Here is an 8,090-nt window from a genome sequence, read left to right on the forward strand (position 1 = left end):
TATTAAGTATATCCCGCATCTGTTGGCTGAAGGGTATCATGCTGCTGGTGAAATTAATGTAACTACAATTATTTCCATCATTTATTCTAATAGAAAAGAAACAGGTGTTAAATTGCCTGGACTTAAGTGCTGAAGATAGCAATAAAACTGACTTCTATTTTTACTAGTTCTATGGGAGCTGTTTAGCAGATCCAGTTGCTCAAGTGTGCTTTGGATGGCAGTTCAGTTTCATATACTGGCCATATCGGGGCAAGAGAGGCCGGGGGAAAAAAAATAGTACAGCATTTGATAATGTCAGCATCTGTTATCCCTGTCAGAGAGACAGTTGAAATGTTTGAGTTACAACAGTGTCAGCAGATGCCCAGAGTTTAATATGTACTCAGTTAAAAATGAACAGCTGATCTAAGTGATAGATGTGACATTTTAGAGTGATTGAAAATACTCTTAGATATGTTAAGTTTAACTTGCAAGCACTAGGATCAGTGTATAATTATACTTTTTCAAATGAATAATAGATACTGTCATTTTCTAAGGTTTGTAAGCTCTTAATATTGTAGCAACAAGATTCTTAGTTGCTGGAATGTTTTAAAATAATTATTAAAAACTTTTATACCCATAGAATGGTGAATATAATTGCTTATTATAAAGCGTAGATCTAGTAATACCCTTTGAGTAGTTTCATAGAGGAACCTCTATTTTTGAGGTGTATATTGTCAGTTTTTAATGTTTAGGGCGTGTGTAGTTAAACTTAATGAATGGAATATGAAGCTTTGCCATCCTTTTTGTGGATAATCAGGATGAAGGTCTATTTTTGAGTGAGTTAAGCTTTGAACTGATTTTTTTTTCTTTGAAAATGTAAAATTTTAAAATTAATGAACTTTTGTAATTTACAATAAATATTCTATAACTTCTATGCTTGTATGTAAATCATTCTCTCCTTTTTAATCTGATTAAATGAAAATCACCTTTTGACAATTATCTAGTTGTCTTATTAAACAAAATTAACAATTCATGGATAACCTTATGGCCATTTCTACTCAACTGTGACAAAAAATTTAGACATGTGATGACATATGTCTGAATACTCTAATCAAAAGAAATGATTAGAATATATGAATATTAATATTTATTTTCTAAATCTATTATAGTAGCTTAAAATAGTTACTAATAAATTGTTGCTAAGAGCTTTATCATTTATAATATTTATCAATATAAGTATATATTGTACAAAATAAATTTTACATAAAATACAAAATGTATTTTAATATCTCTAGCATACTATAAATGGTAGGCTATCATGTTTATAAAAAATTGAATTGTATTTGCCTAGTACCAATAAAAGATGGTTATTCTTTCTGGATACATTGGTTTCATGATTGTAGTGTTTCATTTTATGTGCCCTCTTTGGAGAAAGCAAATTCAAGGATAGTATAGGTAATAAATTAATTTATTTTAATATTTGGCAGTCTGTGACCAGTGTGCCCTATTGATTTATACCTATTTCCCAGAATTTTATCATTTTTCTTGAATAAATTGTATGTCTTGATTTAAACTAAGTACTTACATAGCATTGAAAGTGGAAACTGGATTAGGGAGAAGGACAGGGACCACTTTTTTTTCTTTGAGAGTAGAATTTTACTTGAAAGATAGTCTTTTAAAATTATAACTATGTCTGTAGCTTTGAGAAAGAAAACTTAAAACACCAAAACTTGCTTCAGGAATTCTTACAATATTGTTAAATTATAATTACATTGTTAATTATACTTATTCTTCATATCAAAATATGAAGAATAGCTGTTGAAATGCAAATGAAGTCAGCTTTTGTTAAATGTCAGCCCTACTAATGATACATTTAAATTAAAATTAAATTGTGGAGACAGAAAATGGGTCATGTGTATCATTTTTTTGTACTAGTATCACTGTTTTCTCTTTTGTATTCAAATTTTAATCATGTGAGTACTTAATTTAAAAATGTAGAATGTCGTATGCTTTAAACTTAAAGGATTTAAAAGGAATTCCATGTTAATTTTAAATCTACTTCAGAAGAACTTTTTTCCTCATGAAATATAAATCAGCAACATTTAGTTTCCATCTGAAAGAAATAGGTACATTTTCTGGTGTTAGTATTGCCAAAGGTCATCTCTTTGATAGGTTAATTTAACATACGAAGGTCATTCACATAGCTGCAGTCTAGTTTCCTCTTGGTGGTTTATTGCCTACCAAAAATACATACTTCTTTACATTCCATAGCATTGTATGTTCATATGGGTACATAAAGAAGTATGTACTCTGAGTAGGTATTACTAAGTTGTTAGCTGTAAAAACATGAAATGTTTTATTTTCCCATTTTTTAGTAAAACTTTCAGCTTACTGATGGAGAGCAGTGGTAGATTGTTTGCAGAGAATATCAAAGACTAAACTTTATAACATTTACCTGAGGCATGGCATTAGTGCTGTTTATGGTTCCTTGTTCTTGGTGGACATACACTTCTAAACATTGACCAGTTATCTGTTGAACTTTGTCTTGGTTTGGTTCTTTTTGAGAGAGATCCATTGAATCAGTGGGGATTTACAGAGTGTATTTCAGAAATTGGTAAGATCAGCCTAGTGTTTCTTCAGTCTTCAGAGCAAATTTCTTCTTATTTTGTAGTTTGCTTCTAGAACCTACAAGTAGACAATAATTAATTTGGTGCATGTACTTTTTACCAGCAAGATATCTTATTAAAGACTTAATAATTAACCAATTAGTACTACTTCTGATGTTGATTCTAAAGTTGAAAAAACAGGGAGAAAAACTGGATCTTTTTAGAGTATGAATGAACTGAATTTTTTTTAATGATAATTTTTTTTGTTAGTTTTGTTTTTAAGGTCACAGATAAGAACTCATGATCATTTGAAAACCTCTGTGTTGTTCCTTTGTTATTAGTTACTTACCTGAGTTTTGCAGTTTGGTGATCCTGTCTGGGTTAAATATAAATTTAGATAAAAGAATTAATATCTAATTTTGGTGAATTGAGTGGTTCTGATACTTTGATTTCTTTTTTTTTTTTTTTTGGTCAATATGAAGGATAAGTACCAGAACAATCAAGTTTTCCAAAGTCACACTTAAAAGAACTGGAAGGTATTGGCTAGTGAGCAGTTGGGTTTTAATTTGATCGTTTAGCATGAAAACAAATTATAGTTGGTGAGTTGCCTTTTATTATTGTGGCATTAAGAAGTTAATTTATAAGAAGAAAATTTCATAAGAAAATTTCAGATCTGAGAGAGGAGGGGGTGTAAAAGACACGGAAAGTAGAATTCCTGCAGCCCGTTGTAAGAAGTGAGTGTAGCTCACAGAGAGCAGAGGACCACGTAGCGGGAGATGGCCCAGTACTACAGCAATTTCAGCAACGCAGCATTTGAATTTCACCATCCGTATTCTGGTTTAATTTTGTGCCCAGCTATCAGAGGAAGCATTAAAAAGCATTTTGTGATCTCCAAGTTTCTTTGTTGACTAAACCTTGAAAGAGTTAATAGTTTTTAAAAGATAGTATGCTCTGAAGGCAGGTGGCCATTTCCTAGGGATACAGAATCACCACTTAATCTGAAACAGTAAAGACTGACTCTTTAATAATGTAAAAGACAGGAATGGACTTGTACAGGTTTGACATTGAATCATCTGTCATGATATTTGAACAGCATTCCTTTTTACACTGCATAAGGTCTCTGCTTGAACTGTGAAACGGCTTTGCCCAGGTAGAATTTAACAATAAAAGCATGTATTGAGTCGATAATAGGTAAGCATGCAGAAAACCATAAGCCTTCATTAAAGTACTGTCCTGTGGTGCTGTGTTACCTGTGAGCTTAGTGTCATGAGCAGGGAGAGAGAGAATGACCCAGAGAGTCACGCCAGCAGCAGCCATCTCATCTTGATCGGCTCTTCACTCTATTTGCTGAATCAGCGCTTCTTTTCATGAGCCGGGGGAAGTAAAGGGGAAGTGTCAGTGAACACAGGACCCCACCTTTTAAGATAAATTTGAAAAACAAGTGAACAAACAAAGTATATCAGCCATCTTTTCCCTCTCCCTTTCCTTATGCTTAAGGGAAAAAAAAAAAACATTTCAATAAAATTGAGTCAGCATTGGCCATTTGATTTGGAATGTCCTGTTACTGGTGTTGAATGGATATGAGTACCTTGTCTCTGGTGTATAGAAAGTGAAGCAACGGGGAAAGGTTGCTTCAACGGCCAAGAAAATGCACCTCACTAATTGCTCAGATGGAATGCTTCAGAAATGGGGAAAAAGTTGTAGAGGAGGTTACTTTTACAAACTAAAAAAGACACACACACACACACACAAACCCAGCAAAAACCAAAACACACCTCACTCCCCCCCACCAAATAACTGTAAACATTCACCCTGTTTCCTTTGCCCACCAGAGGACATTGGGGTCTTCTGACTTCTCAGGAAATAATTCTGCATCTTTCTTGCTGTGGAATTTTTGTTTGTTTGTTTTTAGTTGCCAGGATTAGATGGTAGATCTGTATTGACGCTACCTTGTCAAATCCAGAGGTCAAGTCTGCAAGCAAGGTCGGGACTTCCACATGGTCACTACAGAGGTTAACTTATATTCTTCCCTCAGTGGCCACAGGCTGAACTGTTCAGCTTTATAGGCAGCTAAGCATTTGAAACATGCACTCCCAGGCAAACAGGCTCTCTTGTGCCTCTCTCTTCCCTGACCATATTTAGTCAACCATAGCAAAAAATAGTCTCTCAGCTGTCGATTGTCGATCCAAAAGCTGAGGAAGCCTCTATCTTGCTTTCTGCCTATTGATTGTTCATCCTGCGGTCCAAACACTGCCTTGCCATTTGTCCTGCATTTTTTTTTTTTTTCAAAGCACTGCCAAATAAAGCGGTCTCTCATGTTTCCACTTACACATCCCAGATTTATACTGAGCTTGCGCTGAGGCTAGGAAAGCCTGATGCGGCTGCCACTATACTTAGAAGCACTGCAGCGAAAAAAGGAAAGAGAAAAAATATTACCCTGGCTAGTAGCAAGACAGGCTTTGGACAGATATGGAACAAGTAAAGTCGCTGTGCTGCCAAAATATATTTCATAACCTGTTTTTTTAAATCAGTAAACAAAAAAATCAGGATAATGATATTTTACATAGCTCAAGGCCTGAAGGGATTTTGTAGTGTTACCTTTAGAGCTCGTTGTTGCTATACATTCTTTTTAAATTTAATAAATAATAATTGAATGGAAAAATATGTAGAAAGAGTAAGTAGAACCAATATATTGAAGGTGAAGAGATCACTCAGGAGGAAAGGAGGAATGTGTAAATGAAATCTTGGAAGTGCTACTTAAAACTTTTAAATTAAAAAAAAACTTTTAATTCAGTGTCACTTTTAATAAATTTTTTAGTAGTGCTTAGGTGAGAAACAGGGTCTGGAATGCTTTTTAGTAATTGTGTTACTTTTCTATTGAAACTTTGTAGTTATATAACTGTTATAATGCATTAATTAAATTCTACTTTATTTTCAAATGTGAAGTGGTTTTTTCCTCCTTTCTACATTGCTGTTCCACTTTACTTTTCTGAGATAGCATTTAGGCATGATCATTTCACACTTTATTACAGACTCAAAATAGTCACTAACCTTTCTGTAATTTCTTGTTGCTGTTCAGTCACAAAGTCCCTGACCCAGGGATCGAACCCGTGTCTCCTGTATTGCAGATGAATTCTTTACTGCTGAGCCACCAGGGAAGCCCTTCTGTAACTTTGTCACATAACACATGTTATAGGGGAAAAATACTTTTGTTCTAAACTTTAATAGCATATCACCATAAATTTTAATGTTGAGGTTTGTTTTTTAACCAAGGAGAAAAAAAAATTTAACATCAAATTCCGCAAACCTATGGCGGTACAATTTAAGATCTAACAAACCTAAGAATGCCTAGGAAAAACCAACTATACCTTGTTCTTAATTCATATATAGTCTCTTAAGTATTGATTCAGTTCAGTTCAGTTGTTCAGTCATGTGTGACTCTGCAACCCCATGGACTGCAACACGCCAGGCTTCCCTGTCCATCACCAACTCCCGGAGTTTATTCAAACTTATGTCCACTGAGTCGGTGGTGCCATCCAACCATCTCATCCTCTGTCGTCCCCTTCTCCTGCCTTCAATCTTTCTCACATCAGGGTCTTTTCCAATGAGTCAGTTCTTTGCAGAAGGTATCCAAAGTATTGGAGTTTCAGCTTGAGCATCAGTCCTTCCAGTGAATATTCAGGACTGATTTCCTTTAGGATGGACTGGTTGGATCTCCTTGCAGTCCAGGGGTCTCTCAAGAGTCTTCTCCAACACCACAGTTCAGAAGCATCAATTCTTTAGCAGCCAGCTTTCTTTATAGTCCAACTCTCACATCCATCGATTCAGTTAAGAACCAAAAAGAACTGTTAACAGTTTTCTGAGCTCATTCTCCTACAAGGGAAATTTGTCCTTGACATCCTTTTTGTCTTTAGCATTTTTTATAACATAGCAGTTTAATTATTTCTGAATGGCTGTTTTAAAACAGTGACATAAAGCATGCTTCTAGATACTGAAGTAATTTTAGACACATTGTGAGAAGATGATGCATCTCAGAGTACAAGATAGGTCAATTTGAAGACTTTTAAACTACCTCATATTTCCTGACCATTTTGTAGCAGTCAAAGTCCTCCTTTCCCACCTCTCAAGCAAGCACTTACATAGTGTATGAAAGGACAGGCACTTTTCTAAGGCCTTTAAAATTCCCATAACAGTCCTACGAAATAGGACTTGTGATTCTTTACACATTTTATAGATGAGGAAACTGAGGCATAGAAGGCAAGTACCCTGCTCACGTCACCAGCCCTTTTGTTTGCTGGTACCAGAATGTGAGCCCAGGTGGCTTGGCTTCAGACTTAGATATTTACCCCTGTGCCTGTCGCTGCTGTGGTTGATAATAATGCAAGCAGTTAGGGCCTGGACTCTAGGGGACTGGAACCTGTACCAGGAATGTGGCATATTGAGCATTCTTGGCCCCAGTATGCTGAGAAAAATGACCGTTTGTTTGATTGTTTCTTCCTTTGTTTCATTCAAGTAAACTTTGAGCACCTCATACTAGGTGCACACAGAGGGAAGAAAGATGAGTAGAATGGCGTCCCTGGCTTACAGTGCGGAAGAGATCCTTTTAGTTGTCCTGTTTTAAGAATGATCGAATCCTCCTGCAGCCTGTATTGTCATTGCATATCTGTCATTTTGAGCTAATTTCTGCTGCATTACCAAATTCCTAGTAAATGAATTCAAGCTAAATTAATGAACCTTTTAATTACAGTATCTGTCAAAAAAAAGTTTGTGGGGAACAAAATTAAGCACACCAAAAAAATTAAAATTTAACATTTGAGTCATGTCTGTGTATCCCTTTAAATAGATGAAAGAAAATAAAAACTGTCCATATTCATTTGCTAGAATGATTATTACAGATAGCATTCTTGTCTCCATCCATTTAGATAGGGGTGGGTGTGTATTGAATAAAGATGTGTTCAAACTGTTACATATTAACTTGCTCTTAGCATGGCCTACAGAACTTCTGCCTGAGATTTATCAACTTTCTTAGCAGGTTCCTTTATGGATTCTGTACTAACATGCTTAAATTATATTTGAGGGATTGTTCAATATTCAGAATTTATTGAACCCCTAATATGTGCTATTATCTCAATGTCTTTTTTACATTCAGTAATACTAATATGTAAGGCCTCCTCAGTTTAGCTACTATGGTTTGTTTGGAAAAATGTTGCCCATCTCTGAAGAAAGATTGCGAAGCGTGGCAGGTCCTAAAAATGGAGCCATTGCCATTTGACTGTTACATACCAGTGCAGACAGCTGCTCGTCCCCTCTGCTTCTTAGAGCTCATTTGCTCATCATTCAGCGAACGTTTGCGTGTTCCCATGTGCCAAGGATTATGCTCGGCACCACTATTAGTTGTTCCGGAACTTAATGCTTCTTTGGCACTATTCACAAATGCCTGCTTAACTGGTAGTAAGATCTTATCCTTAAACCATCCATGTCCTTAACCTTTTGGAAAACAACCAG

At 35.4% G+C, this 8,090-nt stretch overlaps 1 protein-coding gene and 1 long non-coding RNA gene across 2 annotated transcripts in view; one reads left to right on the top strand and one right to left on the bottom strand.

The window, feature by feature from the left end:
• The window catches only part of MIB1 (mindbomb E3 ubiquitin protein ligase 1), a 95,458-nt gene that overhangs the window by 59,052 nt on the left and 28,316 nt on the right, over nt 1–8,090 (top strand). The window lies entirely within an intron of this gene.
• Nucleotides 7–5,080, bottom strand: LOC104980284. Its single transcript, XR_824242.1, has 3 exons — nt 4,535–5,080; nt 3,836–4,001; nt 7–2,664 (listed from the first exon to the last, which is right to left on the bottom strand). It is a non-coding gene; the product is annotated as an uncharacterized LOC104980284 (long non-coding RNA).

Source organism: Bison bison, unplaced genomic scaffold (assembly GCF_000754665.1).
Source record: "Bison bison bison isolate TAMUID 2011002044 unplaced genomic scaffold, Bison_UMD1.0 scf7180017864498, whole genome shotgun sequence".
In the NCBI taxonomy this organism is placed as follows: domain Eukaryota; kingdom Metazoa; phylum Chordata; class Mammalia; order Artiodactyla; family Bovidae; genus Bison; species Bison bison.